The sequence below is a fragment of the Pleurodeles waltl genome, chromosome 4_2, assembly GCF_031143425.1.
Source record: "Pleurodeles waltl isolate 20211129_DDA chromosome 4_2, aPleWal1.hap1.20221129, whole genome shotgun sequence".
Classification (NCBI taxonomy): domain Eukaryota; kingdom Metazoa; phylum Chordata; class Amphibia; order Caudata; family Salamandridae; genus Pleurodeles; species Pleurodeles waltl.
The window spans coordinates 492,248,378-492,270,296 of record NC_090443.1 but is presented as its reverse complement, the minus strand read 5'-3'; positions in this window follow the sequence as shown (position 1 = coordinate 492,270,296).

Below are 21,919 nucleotides of genomic sequence, written 5' to 3'. Positions count from 1 at the left end.
TATATTGTTTTGTACGAATAACTACAAAACCTAACTAAAACGTCCCTGTAACCTTTGTTTTTTCAGTGAATTTGTATGTTTTTTTTTAATGTGAAGTTATTGTAATTACTATGCGTTATTTCAACCCCCACTGAGCAAGATTTGGTCGCAAGGCCTGCAGTTAGGCCTTGCAGCCAAACCCTTCTAACCACCCAAACCACCGTCACGCACATCCTTTGGCCATACGGAGTGGGTCTGAAAGTGGGTGTGTGAGTCTGAGTGGGTGCATGAGAGTCTGAGTGGTTGCGTGAGTGGGTGCATCAGTCTCTGAGTGCATGCATGAGTGAATAAATGAGTGTATGAACAAGTCCGTTTTTTCTGTCAAATTTTTTCGCATTCACAAATTTTCATGATTATCGCGCATGTTGTCGTAAAATTATTTTAAACCCACATTTTGCCCCTAAATCACACCTATATCAACCCCTGGGGTCAGGGTACCATCATCCTGACCCCTTATCCCACTTTCAGTTAGAATTTTCACCCCCAGGGACCGTATCCCCTGAAATAATATGGTGGCCGCAACTTTCTAGTCAGGCTGTGGTCAGCCAATTACAGCGCTTCTTTTCACATGCGTATTCGTGAAAATTTGTGAATATTCACGATATATATATTCATGAACCCAGATATACAAATTTTGATTTTCTTTTATTTCTCATAAACTGCTGAACGGATTTAGACCAAATAAGCAAAAGTGTAATTTGCATATGAAAGCTAGCTTTGTGCCAAATTTGGTGTAATTCCATTCAGTGGTTTTAGCTGTAGTCGTGTTTAAAGGTGCTATGGAATTAACATGGGATATACAACTTTTTTGACGCCCTTTTCCGTGCGCACCAAGAATCACCTTAGCACTTTTTTGGGGAAAAATTTCGTGAAGATTCATAAAATGGCATGAAAGATATAGGCAAGTCAAAAAATGCTTTTTCTATGGAAACATCACAGTCCTAACTATAACTACCTAATACATATTACCGTACTATTTAACATCTACATCAAACCTCTTTCAGACGTTATAAAAAGATTTGAAGTCAGAGTAGTTTCCTTTGCTAACAATAATCAACTTATTCTTTGCCTTCCTAAACATTTCTCTGAGATCCAAAATATTATGACAAGCTGTCCATCTACCATACTGCAGTTGATGGACAGCAACTTTTTTTTTAGATTTAATGGTTCTAAACGGAAGTGTTGCTGGTAGGCCATGAGTCTCTCTGAACATTGTTCATGTGCACCCTTCATTAGGACCACAGCCCGAACCAGTTGAAAAGGTGAAAAGTTTACAATTTTGGTTAGACTTTGATCCGACCCTTGATTTGCTGGTCATCCTTTATATGTATTTGTCTTTATCAAATAGGACTATGAGGAAAATATTCCCTTTTGTCCCTTCTCACTTGGAATTCCCTGGAATCAATTTTTGGGACTGGAATGCACCAATACCTGCTACCCAGGCCTTCCATCTTCTTTAAATGGATTGCAAGAGACATGGCTGTTAAGTTGGTGAACAGTTTATAGAAGTATGACCAAGTCTTTGAGGCTCGTCAAAGACCTTCACTAGTTTCCGGTTGGCAGGTGTATGGAGTTGAAAGCTTTGCTTTTTGCCAAGCAGCTGCCCATAACACACCTGCAGAATATGGCAGGTGTGTTTCTCCTGACTTGTGACTATTACTAACACAGAAGCTGCCTATTTTCCTTTGTGAATTGCTGTCATGTTGTTCTGCTTTCGGCTGCCACAGGTCCATTCCCTCTTTCTGTTGACTGTCCTGCTTTTCTTAAGAGCTTGAATGGGGAGGGCCACGTCTTCTCTGTTGTAGCCCTCAGCCTCTGGAATTCTCGTCCTTTCCATCTTCCTCGGGTAAAGGATCATCTGCAGTCCCGTAAAGAATTGAAAACTCATCTTTTCAGATGAGTCTTCTGTCTTTCACTATCAGTTTTAACACCATGATGCACTAGCGTGATCTTTCTGCACTTTACAAATCATGTATTTGTTCATTGTCTACTTGATGCGTCACCAGGTCTTTTAGGGCTGAGGATATATGTACAGATATGTGGAAAATGAATAGGGCATTGCTATTTAGATTCAAATGTACAACTGTACTACAGTTTTATTTCTTATTGGGGAGTCCTCTGACACAGATGATTCTCTCTTTTCTTTCAAGGATGGCACAGCAATATCAAACACGGTAGCACCATTCTTGTTCTGTCTTGTCTTTGAAGAGAACGTGTTGGATATTTCCTATTTGTTGACTTTATGGGGATGCAGACAAAATATGCTGTGTCCAAGTGGATCTTCCTATGTAGTGTGCTTTTTCCTCTCTCTAAAGAAACTATTCGTTCGCTTCTATAGTTAAGAGATATTTGGAAATTTAAGAGAAGGGGCTTTACTGCTAAATCTCCGTTGGTGCTTGCCCTCAGAAGGTCAGGCACCAGCAGCTTGGCAGCTGAGAAAATCTTTCTGGCCAGTTTCAAGTTCTGAAATCGTCACCATAGTGCAAATAGACAAAAATGCTGCTGAGGGCTTTATTTTCTTCTAGTTTTTCTACTGAACGTTTTGTGTCAACAGAAACGCATATCGGGGGTCTCCATTTCAGTAACCAATCTGGGATTGCTTATGCTCCAGTCAAAAGGGAGGTAGTGTGGGGGGCGGGGGGCGGGGAGGGGGTAGGCCCTTCATGTCTGGATGGATTGTTCCCACAAAACAGAACTGAGAATGATTAGCATATTATGGCCCTTGTCTACAGTGGGATGATGGATGAAAAAGAAGGGCTGACATATGGGCTCTCACAATCACCAGTGGCAAAGATCAATTCAAGCTAAATCCAATACTTTGGTGTTTGTTGCAAGAGGCTCCCTTTCAGCATGATGGAATACGCTAAAATAATCTCAAAGAGTGATGATGGGGATAGTCTTGTGTTGATTGATAGGAGCAGAAATTATCTAAATAGGTGGTGAGTGAGCTCAGTCAAAAGGTGTTCAGCCAAGCCCCATGGCAAACAAGACCTCGGAAACCACCCCTAACTGAGTACAGGGGCAACACTTTGCGGTTTCCCATCATACTGTTTCTGCACTTGTTACCTGTTGCAGACTTCAGTGCATTCTGACCATTCTATATGAGAAGTAATGTATAAGTCAATGTTATGCAATGACAAGACTATCTTCGTTTAAGCTTAGGTTAAGTGCATTAATTTCTGAGGTTCTGTTTGTTTACAGATTCTTACCACTTTCTCTGTTGATGCCCATGGGTGAGTTTCTTTTTAAATTCCTTAGCCTGTATCAGGTCGGAGGAGGACAGGGCAAAGCATTCAACCTGTGATACTCACCCACCTGCAAAATCAATGTTACAAGTAAGTGACATAGTTGTATTGTATTTGCATCTTATCAGCGTTGGGCTCCTGAATTCCATATATTTCAATGACATTGTTCTACTACGATTTCTGTTTTTGTTTACTTGTCAACTGAGTGATCCGTGATTATGTTATGCAGGTTCTTGCACACAGGGTGGGTTTTCAGCCTTAGTTTAACTTTTCTCTGGAATCTGCATCAATCTTACCATTTGTGAAGGAGCGCAGACCTAGTGACCCTGGCTCACAGAAGATGTTTGATTTTACGCTGGTGAGATCTGGTGGGTTGTCCGGTCTTTCAAAACCATTTTCATTCAGTTTCTTATTGGTCTTGGTAGGTCTAGCTACTGAGGAATGTGTAGCTTTAACCCTATGTTTGGCACCAGGTTCCTTCTGGGATTTTCCATTGCATGCCCTTTTTTTCCCAGCCCCATCCAGAACCCGCATGACTAGTGCACAAAGAGCTGCTGCAAGGAAAGTAACTAAGGGCTTATCAAAGGCACTCCTGTGTCCGCCTGTGCTGTGGGCACCACCTCGGCTCAGCCACTAATGCTGTTCCTCTGCTACATCCCTCACTTCCTGAAGGGTTTATTCCAGAACCACTCTCATGGAGCTGAACCTTGGCAGGCTGACTCTGTTTTGTAATCAGTCCTCCCATATCTCATATACATGCTGCTTTATTAAATGTATGCTTCCTTCAGAAACATTTTGATGAAATGACTAGACCCTGGAACTGGTCTCCTCTGCCCTCAACCCTGGTAGTCTTGGACCTACTGGACACTTATTGTCTCATCTCTGTTTTGCAGTCCCGCAGGGGCTATCTGCAGTTTACGGTGTGACAGGAGCACTGTAGTTTGCTGTGCTTCCCTTTGGCCTCACCAGTACCCCTTAGGTTTTCATGAAACTGATGGCAGAAGTTGCTGTACATTTTCAGGGGTCATGGGTTCCAGTCCTCCTCTAACTTGATTATGGCTGCTGATGAGGCATAGAGGGGGTACTAGTATTAGAAGTCAGCAAAGACTTCTACACCTGCTGCTTTCTAGTGCCAAAGAAGGACTGGGCCTCTGTCCTGCCTATACCCTGGAACAGGTCTCCTCTGCCCTCAACCTTGGTAGTGTTGGATCTACTGGACACTTATTGTCTCATCTCTGTTTTGCAGTCCCGCAGGGGCTATCTGCAGTTTACGGTGTGACAGGAGCACTGTAGTTTGCTGTGCTTCCCTTTGGCCTCACCAGTACCCCTTAGGTTTTCATGAAACTGATGGCAGTAGTTGCTGTACATTTTCAGGGGTCATGGGTTCCAGTCCTCCTCTACCTTGATTACTGGCTGCTGATGAGGCAGTCATCATTCACCTCCAGACTATGGCAAATCTCTTAACATTGTTGGTGTTCACCATCAAAATGCCCAAGTCACACCTATCACCTTCTCAGACGCTCCACTTCATTTGAGTCAATCTAGACATCATTCACCTCCAGACTATGGCAAATCTCTTAACATTGTTGGGGTTCACCATCAAAATGCCCAAGTCACACCTATCACCTTCGCAGACGCTCCACTTCATTTGAGTCAATCTAGACACTGGGCAGTTTTGAGCCTTTCCCCGCAGAGTGGAGAGACCAGGACTTTCCTGATCCTGATGTTTCAACCTCAATCCTGTACCTCAGTGAGGATGACTCTGAGACTGCTGGGACTCATGGCATCCTGCACCTTTGGTCAAGCATGGCAGGTGGCATATGCGGGATCTGCAGTGGGATCTGAAGTCCCAGTGGGCACAGCATTAGGGGATCCTCTTCGGTTACATCCAGATCTCAGAGGAGACTGCAAAAGACTAGACCAGTAGTTGTGACTGCTGGGCCCCAACTGGGTCGGTGACAGATCCTTCTACTTATCCCACCTTGAGCTGACAGTTGTGACTGATGCATCGCTCCTGGGTTGAGGAGGCCTTCTGGAAGAGTTGGAGATCAGAGGCATCTGGTCTCTGGCAGAAACCTGACTCCACATCAGCCTGCTAGAGTTGCGGATTTCAGCTTGGCTTTGGAAGTCTTCCTGCTATCCATCTAAGGGAAGCTGGTACAGTTGCTCATGGATAACACCATCGTCATTTGGTACTGCAACAAGCACAGCAGTTAGGGACATGGTCTCTGTGTCCAGAGGCACTACACTTCGGAAAGAGGTTTGAACACCAAGGGATTTCCTTGGTGGTACATCACCAAGTTGCCTCGCTAAATGCCAGGGGGGATGAACTCATCCATTGACCGCAGAGCCTGGCTGAATGAGTCTTCAGCGCTGGACATTTACCATAGGATATGCCTCTCGTATAGGAGACCAGTAGACAGGATGGATAAAAAGATGGGAGGGCTGGTCATTATTTTTTAGAGCAATCTGAATTTCTGATAGATCCTTCTAACCGCAGATTTCTCACCTTTTGAATACTCCCCAGGCTTCAGAGTGGATCCAGAAAAACTTTAGCAGTACTGTGGTGCGCCATTAGGTGTCCTAGTGCGACTTCACACCAATATTGTTTGCTGTGGAAGTGACAAAGAGACGCATGTAAGTGCCACCCATGATTGCTGGCGTCTGTTCTTTTCTTTCTGAACTACCGGATGTGGATTTGAAGCTACTGCTCGTCTCTTCACAAGACTATTTCCTCAAAACCTTTTCTTCTATATCAATGTGCAGAGGAAATTGTAATTCCCCCAAAACAACAGAGTTTAAACCTTGTAGGAACTGTCAAAATGAATGTCTTTGAAAGGTATTCATCAAGTTTGTCTTTGGTGCTTGGCATCGGACTACGACTCTAAGACTTGCAGTGAATGCACCTTGATGCATCTGTGATCCATGATTGTGACGCAAAGCTTTACGTAGCTAAACATCGCAAGACTTCATGCTGTACTGATCAAAGTTGAAGGGAAGGTCCTGTTCCCAAAATAGTTCCCATGGCAGATCTTCATCAGGGTCGAAGTCTTCTGGTAAGTGAAAGAAAAAACATAAAAAGCGTGACTCAGCCCTCTCGAACTCCAGAGAAGGCACAGAAGTGTCAACTTGCCTCCCGGTCTTGCTACCAAAACTGTTCCCATTCAGAGCCAATTTTTACCCTTGTCCGGAGCAGCCTAAATTTCTGGGGCCATTGGCAACCTCTCAGGAAATCATAGACTGTGATGCTATGCTCTGGCTCTTTGGCACACTACCAGCTCCATCTTGCGCACCTTCAAATCCCAACGAACTAGAAGGACCTCCACCTGGGATCTTGTCAATGGGTTCACCCTCAGCACCAGCTGGATTCTCTGGGCTCATTGCAGGTCTTGCATCAGCATCAGTGCTGAATTCCATTTTGGAATCACTACACATGCCAGACCTTGGTGCATTCATGACACTGGACGATGAAGCGCTTCCGATAGTACTTTTTAACTCCAAGTCGGCACCACTTTGAGCAAGGCTGCTCCCTGATCCACCTGTGTTGCAGCTATTCAGCAACCCTTCCAACTCTGTTACATTGCCCCTCTCTCACAAAAGGGTTAAGGTCATTCATAATTTGTTTAGCACTGACTTGGATAGAGATGTTTATGATGCAGCGGATGAGTTGGCAAACCCCTATAACAATGACAACTGGTATGAGGATCTCCAGTATGCCAGTGGCTTGAATACTTCGCCAGACACTTTGCTGGTTTCTTCACACAAAGAGCAGTGCCTCATTCGACATGGTGACACAAAAGGTGGTTGAGGTTCTTAATGTCCACTTGCCTACTTTGGAGGTGAAAACAAATGTCCTCACTGAGGTGCTTCAGCAGGGGCAAACTAGTACTGAACCTCTTCTGCCATTTAGTGCAAAGCCACCGTTCTGCCCTAGGTGGCTCTGACATCCTGACACATCACCCAACACTCAAATGGTTGGTTGTTCAGGCACCCACAAACCAACCACACTCCAGTGCCTTCATTACCACACCGCCGGATAGGGAATCTAAGTGCATCTTAACGTATGGACAGCCCATGTTCTCTTCCATCAGCCTGGCATTATGGCAAGTTAATGCAGGTTACCTCTTGGGGCACTACAACCATTCCCTTTGCTACTCCTTTGCCTAGGTCCTCCCTGCATGGCTGGATGGTAGCCACTCTATCTTTGCACGAGCCATGCAAGATGGCTGCAATGAAGGACAGTTTATGATCTGCTGTGGACTGGATACTGTACATTTCCTTGGCTTGGCAATAGGCACCGCCTGCGTGTCTTTCAGGAGACACTCCTGGGTGAGACCAAAAGGGTTCTTATCTAAGCCACTTTGATGGACATACTCTTCGGTGACTGTTGCATTTTCAGGGAGAAGGCAGACTCGGCCCTCAGCGCTTCAAGAGCAGCTGGCCACAGAGATCTTCTTGGGCCTGTCCACCCTGCCACACCAGCAGTTTCACCCCTCCTTAGCTAAGGTGAGGAGCTTTCAATACTAACAGTAAATTACGAAGCCAGCCCATCAAACTCTGCAGTCATTTTTTCTCTGGGATCACTGTTCACACAAGCAACATGAACAACAGCGAACAGCCCAGTCCCCTTCCACTCCAGGTCCCTCAGCCACAAAATCTATTTAGTGCACCCTTTGAGGCACATGGTCACGGTGGAGGCAGGATTCCATACTTTCTGTCAGGGTTGCAGGCAATCACTTTGCACAAGTGGATCCTGCATATTGTTCAGCTGCATTGCACCCTACAATTTCTTGTCACCCTTCCAACTTCCACCACCTTTTGAATGACTGACAGAGGACCATTGCCTCTCTTGCGACAGAAAGTTCAGGCCCTTCTGGCCAAAGGAGTCATAGAGAGGGTACTAGTATTAGAAGTCAGCAAAGACTTCTACACCTGCTGCTTTCTAGTGCCAAAGAAGGACTGGGCCTCTGTCCTGCCTAGACCCTGGAACAGGTCTCCTCTGCCCTAAACCTTGGTAGAGTTGGATCTACTGGACACTTATTGTCTCATCTCTGTTTTGCAGTCCCGCAGGGGCTATCTGCAGTTTACGGTGTGACAGGAGCACTGTAGTTTGCTGTGCTTCCCTTTGGCCTCACCAGTACCCCTTAGGTTTTCTTGAAACTGATGGCAGTAGTTGTTGTACATTTTCAGGGGTCATGGGTTCCAGTCCTCCTCTACCTTGATTACTGGCTGCTGATGAGGCAGTCATCATTCACCTCCAGACTATAGCAAATCTCTTAACATTGTTGGGGTTCACCATCAAAATGCCCAAGGCGCACCTATCACCTTCGCAGATGCTCCACTTCATTTGAGTCAATCTAGACACTGGGCAGTTTTGAGCCTTTCCCCGCAGAGTGGAGAGACCAGGACTTTCCTGATCCTGATGTTTCAACCTTAATCCTATATCTCAGTGAGGATGACTCTGAGGCTGCTGGGACTCATGGCATCCTGCACCTTTGGTCAAGCATGCCAGGTGGCATATGCGGGATCTGCAGTGGGATCTGAAGTCCCAGTGGGCACAGCATTAGGGGGTCCTCTTCAGTTACATCCAGATCTCGGAGGAGACTGCAAAAGACTAGACTAGTAGTTGTGACTGCTGAACCCCAACTGGGTCGGTGACAGATCCTTCTACTTATCCCACCTTGAGCTGACAGTTGTGACTGATGCATCGCTCCTGGGTTGAGGAGGCCTTCTGGAAGAGTTGGAGATCAGAGGCATTTGGTCTCTGGCAGAGACCTGACTCCACATAAAGTCTGCTAGAGTTGCGGATTTCAGCTTGGCTTTGGAAGTCTTCCTGCTATCCATCTAAGGGAAGCTGGTACAGTTTCTCATGGATAACACCATCGTAATTTGGTACTGCAACAAGCACAGCGCTTAGGGACATGGTCTCTGTGTCCAGAGGCAATACACTTCTGAAAGAGGTTAGAACACCAAGGGATTTCCTTGGTGGCACATCACCTAGTTGCCTCACTAAATGCCAGGGGGGATGAACTCAGCCATTGACGCGTAGAGCATCAGTATTGGCAGTTACATCCGGAGGTGGCACGTGGTTTCTTCCACGAATGGGGAGAACCTTGGCTTGATTGTTTTGCTGCTGCAGAGAATGCACAATACCAGCACTTTTGTACGTTGGAGTTTCTAAGGCAGCTCTCCCTCGAATACTCATTCTGCCTAGACTGAAACTTGGTACTACTATACACCTTTTTGCTGCTACGACTCCTGGCCCGAGTTCTGAAAATCAGGAACAATTGGCCCGAGTCATTGTAGTGGCACTGGATTGGACCAAGAGAGTGTGGTATTCAGAACTCCTGGACATGAGCATCTTTCCTCCTCTCAAGCTGCCGCTTTGAGGGTCTCTGCTACTGCCTCTGCAGGGCAGTGTTCTGCATGTGAACCAGTGCAATCTCCACCTCCATGCTTGAAGATTGACCAGTGACAATTGACTGCATTCAACCTTCCTTCTGAGCCTGTCAATGTCAACTTGGCAGCCAGGCGTTCCTTCACCAACTCAGTATATGCCTGCCATGGCTTATGTTTATGGTTTTATGTGCTACTTGACAGATTGACCAACTTCAAGCAAAACTATCTGAAGTGTTGCTCTTTGTGTTGTCTCTAGCCCACCAGGGCCTTGCTTTAGGCACAGTTAAAGGTTATTAGTCAACACTTTCGGCTGTTGGGGTTTTGCCGGACCAGCCCTCTTTGTTTAAATCACCTGTTGTGATGCGTTTTTTTAAAGGACTGGAAAATGTGTTTCCATCCACACTCTTCATCATGCCTCAGTAGGACCTGCATCTAGTTCTCACATTGCTAATATGTGCTCCCTTTGAACTGCTGCACAGCTACAACTGTCCTTTGAGGCTCCTCACTCTAAAGCAAGTTTTCCTCATTGCCATAACATAGGCACAGTGGGTGAGTGAGCCACAGGCTATCTCCTTCAACCCACCACATTCTTCCCAGATAAACTGATTCTGAGAAACCTGAGCCTCCATTCTTCTGAAATTACCTTCTTTAGTGCTGTGTCTAGTAGATACTCTAACGAGCAGATTCATCACCAACTTTCCTGCCTCCCTGCTCTGAGAACTTGTGTCTCCCATGTAATAAGGTTCCAGGTTTAGAGATATGCACACTAGTCACAGCTAATTAACTTTTGGGCTCTGTGTCTGTGGGTGCAGAAAGCCTAGAAAGCAATTGCCGTCAGCGCTTGTATGTAGCTCCAGTCGTCACTTCCTGGTAGTGTGCAGCACAGAGCCCAGGCATACTGCTAAAGATTTCCTGGATCCAGTCTGACGCCTGGGAAATATTTAAAAGACAAGGAATCTGCAGTTAGAGTATCTACCAGAAGGTGAGTAACTTGTTAGTTATGCACACTTGATAATTTCTTGCTCACAGAGACCATTCCCCTTTTTCTGTCTCCCACACCCTTATCTCCTCTTACAGGGGTTCTGGTCTGTTGCCGTCCTGGCCAAACCTGAATTTAAGCAACTTTGTCTCGCCATTAGTCTTGACATCTTCCAAACTTGTTAACTGATATCTTATTAATACACTTTTCTTCCAAGCTTCAGTTATTGAAATGTCTCCTGTGCTGTTCTTAGGCCGGATCAGTTCGTTATGAATTCCACACATTCTGCAACACATTTGATTTAATTTTTACTCATGATAGTTTTCTTTCTAAGCTCTCACACTTCCCATTACCTTGGTCTGATCATGAAGTCCTTCTACTTTCTTTTAATTATAATCAAGGCGGTCATCAATTTGTGCCTCATGTTAATCTTCCTTTAACCAAATTAGCATTTTCTGTAAAGCATGTTTCAAATATTGGCTTTGCACACTTTAATGTGAAGTTTAAAAATGGATTACTGCAACTTTAGGTGAAATTGTGCCTCTTAAAGGTATCATACCTAACTGTAAAGCACCTTAAGTACCTTGATTCAACTTGGATTGGGGAAATGGTAAAGGGCACGTAGAGCGCTGGAGAGAGTCTGGTGAAAGAGCTGTCATGCTGAAGACAGAATGAAATACGAAGATGCTGTTAAGACCTACAAATCTCATATTAGACGGTTTGCTCTGAATTTTATTATACTCTTCTTATGGCTAGCAATAATGATTCATGGAAAATGTTTAAACTGTAAAGAGTTTTTCTAGTCCAGTGGTTCCCAACCTGTGGTCTGGGGACCCCTGGGGGTCCGCGAAGCCTTCTCAGGGGGTCCGCGACTGCTTAGAGAATTACAAAATATTAACAAATATTGAAAAATTAGGTCCCCAGCTTCCAGTAATGACTCAGGCGGGGGTCCCCGGATTCCAATGATGATTCAGTGGGGGTCCCTGGGTTCCATTAATGTTAAAGTGGGGGTCCACATAAATCAAAAGGTTGGGAACCACTGTTCTAGTCTGTCTCTTGATTTTAAAAAGACTCTTTTGTCATCAGAGTTTCTTGAGCCACGTTTGATAAGAAAATTCAAAGCGTGTATTAGTTCATTGCCCCTTCTGGACAAGCCCACTGCCTCGGCCTTTAAGCTATTGTCAATGGATATTATTTTTTCTGTGTTACAGTTTGTAGATGCTGACAAGATATCAAAAGTTTTAAACTCTGTTAACTCTTGTTGCCCCGATGATCCCTGCCCTACATTAATATTTTGTCTGAAGGTTTCCATAAGTAGTCCAACGATTTGCTCACTGGTTATTTATTTTCTGCATTCTGGTATAGTCCCAATGGAATAGTAACGGGCCTATGTCGTCCCCTTGCTAAACAAAAACATTTGTGGACTCCCATTTACTTGCTGCCGTTTGGGGGAAGGATCGCTGAGAGAACTGTTAGCACCCAGTTGTCTGAGTATATTGCTACTCATTCTCTCCTGGACTCTGCACAGACTGGCTTTCATCCTCAACATTGCACAGAAATGTCACTGGTTACAACGGACACTGAACTATGAATGCTGCAGACCAAGACCGGACTGCATCTCTAATATTGGATTTAGCTGCAGCCCTAGATGCTATGTGTCCTAATACTTTCTAGGCTGGGCTTGCTGAAGATGAACTAATACGCCTTGAAACGGTTTCAATTAACAGTGCTAAGTCAGTCAGTTTTCATTCTACTTGGTCGCTGTTCGGACCATTTTCTCTAATTTGGTGTTCCCCAAGAATCCTGGCTCAGCCTTTTTCTCTGCATTTTGCATGTCATACCCCATGCAGCCTTAACCAAGAATTGTATAATGTCTTGCATGAGGAATGCGGACGATTTGCAAATCAACTTTAGATCGGATGGCACTGCAGCTCTGAATGCCACTGATTTCTTTATGGTATTAAGAGGAGTGGCGGGTTCAATGTCTCTTAATAGTTTGAGGCTGCTTTCAGATAAAAGTATGGCGCTAGTTCTGTGAGGCTCCACCTCCCTCTGGATATCTGAATGGTGTCTGCGGAATCTATTGGTCAACCTCCAGTACCCGCCAAGGCAATGAAAAAATCTCCAGAGTCAGTTTGACTCTTCCAGATTCAGACTGAAAACTTATTCCCTCCTACTTTTTCAAGCTGAAGCTGTTGAGGAAATGTCATCCTTTCCTACCTCAGTCTTCTTATTTGTATATCATTCAGACCATAATTACTCTGTTCAATGTCACCAACTTATCCAAAACAGTGTGGCCCGTTTACTTCTGAATCTGCCTCAACACGCACCTATCTCCATGGGCGGTTGGTGCTGGTGGGTGAAAGGGGCAGTGCCCTGCCACTCGGAGGAGGAGAGGAAGAGGAGAAGAATGGAATACACGAGCAGCTCAGTACAAGGACTTAGGGGTGTGGTTTTTTTCTTTGCAGGGCATGTAACTGTGCCTGTGCCGAGTGAGGTTCTCACTTGCCCCTGAGGCACCAGTAAGAGTGCTTATGTAATGGCAGGGTTGTGACCTCTTCTCAGTGCTAGTGGTATGATCGCCCTTGGGGCGATCTGCTTGTGGCCCTGGGTGGGGCCAACTCAGTGCCAATACCTTTCAATGATAGAGGGCAGATTAGTTAAACACAGTGAACGTGTTAGTTGGTGGTGCATGCTGGAAAGAAACTCATAGGCTCCACCCTTCTTTTTCTTTCTGCTCACTGTTGGTTGGGTTTTGTGAGAGTCCTTTTTAACACCCAATCAGCAGTGAGTAGAATCTCATCAGATGAGCAAATCATCAATATCCCTGCTTACTGGAGTGTGTCACGTGTAAAGCACTTGGAGAGTCCCTCCCTCATGGTAAGTGCTCCCATCCTAGAGATCTTTAACATGCCACAATGCATTTCGAGACCAGGCTGGGCAGCTGGCAGCCCCTATAGTTAGGAAGTTTCAAAGTGTCCAACTTAAATTTCGTGTCTTTACATTTCTATTTAGCAATCACCATCTCTTGCTTTCGTTTGTGTTGCCTGAAGGAAGCCCCTGTGTTGCGTCCCCATCACAAGCCTCGATTTCCATGCATTAAGCAGGGCGTCTTTAAGCCTTTCTTATTACGATAAAGGTGCTTTTGGCCTAGCATCTCAATTTTTTGACATGACGCTCTGTGAAGTCGGTCCCTCCAGCAGACGCAGACAAACAGGTAAGCAGTTGAGTCGGAGTTACAGAAGTAAAAGTGGTTTATTGAGGAACAAGTACATGTCGAAGCCCTACGCCATCCAACAGCTTCCCGCAGCTCCTCAACTGTCGTCCTCGCTCTCTCTCTCTCTGCCACCCCTGCATTCCACCCGTATCACAATCACCTAGAACTTAGAACACATTGCATGACCTATTGCTTAGACACTATTGCCAAGACACCACACCACCTTCCCCATATCAATTCACAAACGTAAACTTGAACAAGACCATAGAGGATGTGATTACACATAGTCATTAAACCACAACAGTTTTGTTACATTTCTTTTTGGTCGTGTATCATTTAAACATTGTGACCTAGGAACGAATGGAACAATAGGAGTGTTGCATGTATCCCCATCAGGTGGAACATCTGGAGCAACCACACTGAACTCACTACACTTAGCCACCCTATTCAGATTCCATATCCTGTGGTCACTAGTCTTCACCTCATTCTTAAATAGTTTTATGACCTCTGAAATTAGAGGGTTTCCCTTCTCTTCTTGGCAACCTTATCTTAACATAATCTCCTTCATGCAGAACAGTTTCTTTCACAGCCTTTCGCATGTCATAACTCAATCTTCTTCTACTTTTCGCTTCCCTTTCCTTCTCCCTCCAACCTTCAATGTTGTCAACTTGATCATCAATCTTTTTCCTTCTCTCAATCACCCATCTGGGTTCAATCTCACAAAATGGTACCCTATCTCTGAACAGTTGAAAGGGAGTTACCCCAGTGGTGGAATGTGGTGTTATACAATATTCACAGATTTTCCTCCTCACTTCACACTCCATACCATTGATATGAGCCAGCTGCATACATTCTTTTAGAACCTTTATAAAGCGTTTGAAAACCCCATTGGACTCAGGGTGATATAGAGCCATTCTTTTATGAAGAATATTTTTTTCTTTCAAGAAAGACTCCATCAATTTAGACACAAACTGCACACCATTGTCAGTCAGCAGAAAGGAGGGAAACCCTTCTCTTTCAAACAACTCATCAAGAAAGTTGATAACGTCTTTTGACTCAACAGAATTCACAAACTTCACCTCAGGCCAACGCGAGTACATATAGATGCAGACCAGAACATATCGGTCAGCAGATTTTAGTTTAACGGGTCCCAGGATGTCTAAGGCTAGATCAGACCAAGGCCCAGAAGCTTCCTCCCTAGTGACCATGGGTTGCGTCCTAAGTTGTAATACTTTATCGGATCGCGCACACATATGGCAATCCCTTACCTCTCTTTCTACCATCAAGTCAATGGCGGGCCACCAGTAGACATTCCTCAACCTTTCTTTTGTTTTTGAAATGCCCACATGGCTTTCGTGGGCTTGATCGACAAGTTTCTTCCTTAGACTGATGGGTGGAATTAATTTGGTACCTCTCAATACTACCCCATCCACTACCGACAATTCATTCCTGACCACCCAAAAGGCCAATAGGTGTTGATTTTGTTCCTGTCTCACACCCCAACCATTCTTGATCTTGCATAAAACTTCTTGCAGAACAGCATCTTTTGGAGATTCTTCCTCCCATTCAGACTCCAGTATCGTACCATTGGTCACCACACATACTTTTATCTCTCCATCTGACGCAATATCTATGAAACAACCCCTTTCATTCATCTCCTCCTCTTCTTGTGTTTCCACACAAAGTCTTGACAGGCAGTCAGCCTGAACGTTTAACGTTCCAGGCATATACGTGATTGCAAAAACAAACTCTTGCAAGGAAACTACCCACTTCTTATTCTATGGGAGACCACATCAGTCCCTTTCTTTGTAAACACTTCTATTAGAGGTTTGTGGTCTGTTATTTTTTTTAATTTGTGTCCCCACAAAAACTTCTGCAGTTTCCTTACAGCCCAAAACACCCCTAAAGCCTCTTTCTCCACTACTGAGTAGTTAATTTCCGCGCCCTTTAAACACCTAGATGCAAAGAGAATTGTTCTGACTTTTACTTGTTTCTTTTGTAACAAGACCGCACCAAGACCTTTAGAACTTGCATTGGTCACTAGAAGAATTTCATCATGTGCATCAAAGCTACCCAGATCTGCCGCCTTATCTAGACTTTCCTTAATGTCATTATATTCTTTTTCACATTCTTTATCCCATTTAAATTCTGCCCCCTTTTTTTTTTTAGCAACAGTCTCATGTTGAATGTCCTTTCTGCAAACCGTTGGACAAACTTGTTATAAAATTCGGCCATGCCGAGAAATTTCACTAATTCCTCTTTGCTTTGGGGACTGGGTAGATTTTTGATGGTATTAACTAGGGTTGCTTTGGGGCGAATCCCTTTCGCTGAAATTTCATGACCCAAATACTCAATGTTGGAGACGTCAATCTTACACTTTTCGGCTTTCAGGGTTAGCCCGTTCATTCGTAGCCTCTCCAATACCACCCTTAACCTTTTGTTATTCTTTTCTAAATTGGCCCCCGTGATCAAGATATCGTCTTGGTACACTTTCACACCTTCCGCACCTTTTAAGATTTTCTCCATGGCCCTCTGAAATACCGGGGCTGCCGAAATTAAGCCAAACGGCATCCTAAGAAACTTAAACGTGCCGAAAGGTGTAGTAAAAGTGGTGAGTTCCTGGGAAGAGATATGTAGGTTTACCTGGTGGTAAGCGGACGTCAGGTCTAGGGTTGAGAAGTGTTTTGTTCCGCCAAGGGAGCACAACAGCTCTGTAATGTTTGGAAGAAGGTAGTGATCAATTATGACAGCTTTGTTTAACTATCTGAGGTCATCACATAGCCTAGCTTTCCCGTTGGCTTTTCTCGCCATAACGACTGGTGCCACCCATTTGGAAGCCTAAACCTCTTGCATTATGCCATTCATAATAAGCTTATCAATCTCAGTCTTCATCTTATCTCTAACCATCAATGGGACACTTCTCACCTTCGCTGCCTTGGGAAGCACTCCAGGTTTGAGCCTGATCAGATGTACGTAGTTCTTAAGACAGCTTAACTTCTTGCTGAACACATCTGGATATTCGTTTATCCATGTACAAACACTCTCTGTGACCTCTTGAACCATGGGAGTGTCTTTAAGCCTAACGGGAGGATCTTCATTCAGGTCTAGCAGGATTCACAGGTTGCGCTGATGAAACCAGCTAATTAGGGAGTCCCCCTTTATAGAGATATATACTTTTGCAGGTATGATGCGGCCCTTAAATCCATTGTTACCTACAAAGTAACCCAGCAACTTGATTGGCTCACCTCCATAACCTTTGGGTCTGACATCTGGTTTCAATAAGTCAACAGTTCCTTTTAAGTGTTGGTCATAGAATGTTTTGGGGACTAACGTGATCTTTGCCCCCGAGTCAAAGAGAATTTTGAGTGGTTTGCCATTGACCAAGATTGATTCAACGGGACCATCAACTGGCCTGCATTTAGTTTGTAAGATGTGTATTACATTCACTGTTTCAGTTTTACTGGTATCATACTCACACCACACTTCCCTTATCTTTTTTGCATTGTTCTTCATTCTGCAACATTTTGGAAGGTGACCAGTCTTACCACAACTCTTACATACCATTCCTCAAGCAGGACACTCTTTGTTGTTGGCCATGTGACCTATGACCCCGCACCTAAAACATTTCCCAGTAAAACCCTTTTTTTTAACTTCAATGCTTAACTGCTATTCCTCTTATAGTCATTGTGAGACACGCTGCTGTTCTGTACAGTTGTTTATTGAGGAACAAGTACATGTCGAAGCCCTACGCCATCCAACAGCTTCCCGCAGCTCCTCAAATGTCGTCCTCTCTCTCTCTGCCACCCCCGCATTCCACCCGTATCACAATCACCTAGAACTTAGAATAAATGGGATGACCTATTGCTAAGACACTATTGCCAAGACACCACACGCTCCTATTGGACAACTTGTGCTGCTCACAGTCCCAGCCAGCATCTTCTGAATGTGGTACTCTACGGCTTGTTTTCAGACAAAAAACAAGACAGTGAGGGGTGGTATTGCATTCTCAGTTCTGCATTGGCCCAACACCCTGCGATTCTGGTTAAATCAATTAATCTGCCTGTTACCCAAAAATGTTTGTGTCTTTGTGTATAATTGTTATTTTCAATTTCAGGAGAGCTCAGCTTGGAAGAATAAGCTGTTGTTTGTTCATCTCATGATGTGTTTATTCATCTCATGATGTGTTGTGCAGTGTTATTACTTCCTCTATTGGTAGTGAATTCAACTCCATGCAATAAAGTGCATTACCGTTTCCAGCTTTCTGCTTTGTTCCAGACTGCCCTTTTTCTGTTCCACTGGCCTTTTGAATTATTTGGTTTTATTTTATATATATTTACGGCCTTTTGAATTATTTGGTTTTATTTTATATATATATATATATATATATATATATATATATATATATATATATAGACTGCCCTTTTTCTGTTCCACCGGCCTATTGAATTATTTGGTTTTATTTTATATATATATAAAATAAAACCAAATAATTCAATAGGCCGGTGGAACAGAAAAAGGGCAGTCTGCATATATATATATATATATATATATATATATATATATATAAAATAAAACCAAATAATTCAAAAGGCCGTATATATATATATATATATATATATATATATATATATATATATATAAAATAAAACTATATATATAAAATAAAACCAAATAATTCAATAGGCCGGTGGAACAGAAAAAGGGCAGTCTGCATATATATATATATATAATATTGTCAAATGAGCTGCTTAATGCTGTAAAATACAATTGTATTTCAAACTATAATTGTAGCATACCTCGGTACTAGAGTAACATCTACGAGCAGGACTTGGGTGGGAGAACATCCTCAAGGATAGATGACTGTTTGCAGAGGCAGACAGGAAGTGTTTCCTTCTGTACATTATATGACTGCCCTCAACAAACAGAGCCGAGAGATCCGAATGATTGGGATAAATGTATGTGATCTAGCTTTTTTATCAGGAACTCGTTATTCTGATTTTCAGGCGCTGCCTAGAGACAGCTTTTTTTTAAATTGCTTTATTTTTTGGTTGTACAGAAAAGAGGACACATTCACCAAACTTGAGTAACTGCACTCTTGCCAAACTTAAGTAACTGCACTCTTGCAAAATTAATTAACGTAATTACACCGTACCACTGTCTAAATTAATCAGCTGCCACTGGACAACATTGAATCACCAATGATGCTTGTGTCTGAGCAGCTAGCATTTCCAGGCTTCTAACTTAGGAAGGGATAAGCACAGTTTCCGTTATCCATTAGTCTGTGTTTTTGCAGTTTGTTTGATTTCAATTAGATTGCAGATTATCTTCTTATTCTCTCCACTCTCATCTGCATTCCAAACGTATAAAAGCCCTAAACTTAAAGGACTTTTATTGTGGGAACTGGGTTTACACTCTCAGCAGTTGGGGCCAGATGAACTAAGAGACAAGTCACAAAAAGTTGTCTGCAAATTGTACACTGACTGTTTGTGACCCGTCTAAGACTTTGTGTTGAGATCTATATACCAGCCGAACACATTTCCACATAAAACCATTAACACATTTCATATCATCCTGCCAAAGCACCATGTGCAGGCGTAGTGCATGTAGAAAGCCAAATACTAGAGATTAAGATAAGGGCATGAAGGCCTCTAGTGTCTTTGACATGTTACTGGGTTCCACTCTGTCTGTGTTTTGCAGGTATCAGTCCACTACAGTACTTACTCTGTACCAGCTCTTAAGGTTCTTCAAAGATATTGCCATATTAGAGTATTGGTGAATAAAACACAGTCCACCTCATTGACAAGGGTTGGTGTCCTTAAAAAATAAGTACAACTAAAAGTCTTTGAAAGAACTCTAGAAATGTTCTGAATTTGAATGTTATTTTTTATTAATGTGTGACAGAAGAGTGCTCCAGCACAACGCATCATGCACTTCTAATAGATGACTTCCGTTTTTTATTCTGTTTTAAATAAATGTGCTTTTTACGGTGCATGCATAATGTCATTTTAAGAACACAACCTAAAACACTTACATTCATGTATACATGTTAGAAGCTGTCTGAAGAATCAGGAAACCTCCGTGGGCTTGCAGAAGAGAATTTGGCTTCTAAACCGAGATGCACTTTATATTGCTAGAGTTCTTGTACATCAACCCTTTCTTCCCCTCTCATGAAAACAATAAAATCAATAGGGTTCCATTTTTTGTTCACCTCGTTCCATTACATTTCATCATTTCTTGTAAGTGATACCCTGGCTGAAAATATAGCCTTCCATTCAGCAAAGCTAACGTTCATCTCCCGCCCTTTTCTCAGTAACTTAACTTCTCAGCATCATTGCTGCTTTCCCTTGAGCACCTTGTACTCATGATTCAGTCCTGTGCACCAGCACCCAGCGAAGTAAAGGTCAGAAGCAGCGCTTCCAGGTTCCCTTTGAACACCTTGTATCACAGCTGTAATTCCATACGTCCTGTTACCTTGGCAACATCACATCTTTGTTTGCTTGGCACACCTTGTACCCATGAGCCTGCGTCCATACTCCCTATCTTATATGCAATTGCTCCATGGCTTTGGATACCTTAGACTTGTAGTTAAGACTCATACCCCATCAGGGCAACACAAACCAATGTCTGTTTCCAAGAGATCAGTGTTGCATAAGAGGAACATCTGTTTGAAGTATGCGTTGAGATACTTTTGCAAAATCCTTTTTCAGCCTTTTCAAAATGTTCTTCAACCAGGTTCTGTGTTTTGTGTCAACTGAAATTATCTCTGGTGGACATATTTTCTGGAGGTAGGGTCCAGTGATATAAAACGCCAATCTGCAAAACATGTGGGGGAATGTCGGTGCATGTGTTTGTGGACGTTAGCAGGGACACTGAAGAGGTGTCAGACCCCATTATGAAAGAGAGAGATGGCAGATCTGGACATGTAAAGCATGGGAAACAGAGATGCCTGGCAATTGAAACAGACCTACGGAGAGCTAGGACCAAGGCTCTGTGGCTTAGCTCTTAATTTTGTTTTGACCTTGTGTTTGTTTTTTATGTTACAGTGTGTTAGAACATATCCATACACACGAAATTCCATGTCGACTAAGGACGTTTAAACAGTCCCAACATTTTTTGATTTTGAAATACTCTCTTCTAGGTATTAGGGCTGTGTGTGTGTACTCAGGTCTTCGGGTGACATAATAAAACACTCGGCCAAAGGCAGAGGGAATTGTAAATGTCTATAGAACCCTAAGATTACAACATATGACGTTGCCCATTATGTATTTTTCTATCATTTGTTTATTGTGAAGTATTTTGCTTGAATAAGCTTTTTTCTTGAGAGTGTTGCTAACAACGCCCACTAAGTGGAACTGGAATGTTCAGATGTAGTTTTCCTTTTATGAATAAGTTGTTGATTAAATTATGGACATTTGTGAGGGCTGGTGAAATTTTGCAAATATGTACCTGCAATGTAAAGTGCACTTGACCCATAATTTGCAGATTTCACAAAAAAAATTGTTTCAAGCTCGAATAGATGAAAATAATACTGCTGAAAAGTCTGCCGCATAATTTGCCTTTTGCAGCTTAATGAAGATTTGCTGCTTATTTGGTCCCAGATATGAGGGAGGGAGGCGCGGGAGGGTGTGTGTGTGTTTGTGTGTGCGTGTATGTGTGTGATGTAGCCTGTTATTAAGTGTGGGAGCAGTTACTCAAAGAAGACCAAGATGTTGCTTTTATTGGGCTAACCAGGTGCTCCAAGAATTTTGTAGAGGTAACTGAGTGAATAACAAGTTTTGTGATCTTAAGACCCTTTTATGCAGGTTTTGTTAGTTCGCACTCATACCAAGCCCACACAAGTTTTCACTCATACTTTTAAAGAACACCTTTATTTAGTGTCATGGCAATTGCTTGCTATTATTCTCTGTGTGTTTGAATGAATTTATGCATATGGTATTTGTATATCTCAAGACTGTGCAGCAACAAAAGCAAAGATACAATGTGTAACATCATTCTACTGGTAAAGGCAGGTATGTGAAAAAAGTTGCAATGTGAACACAA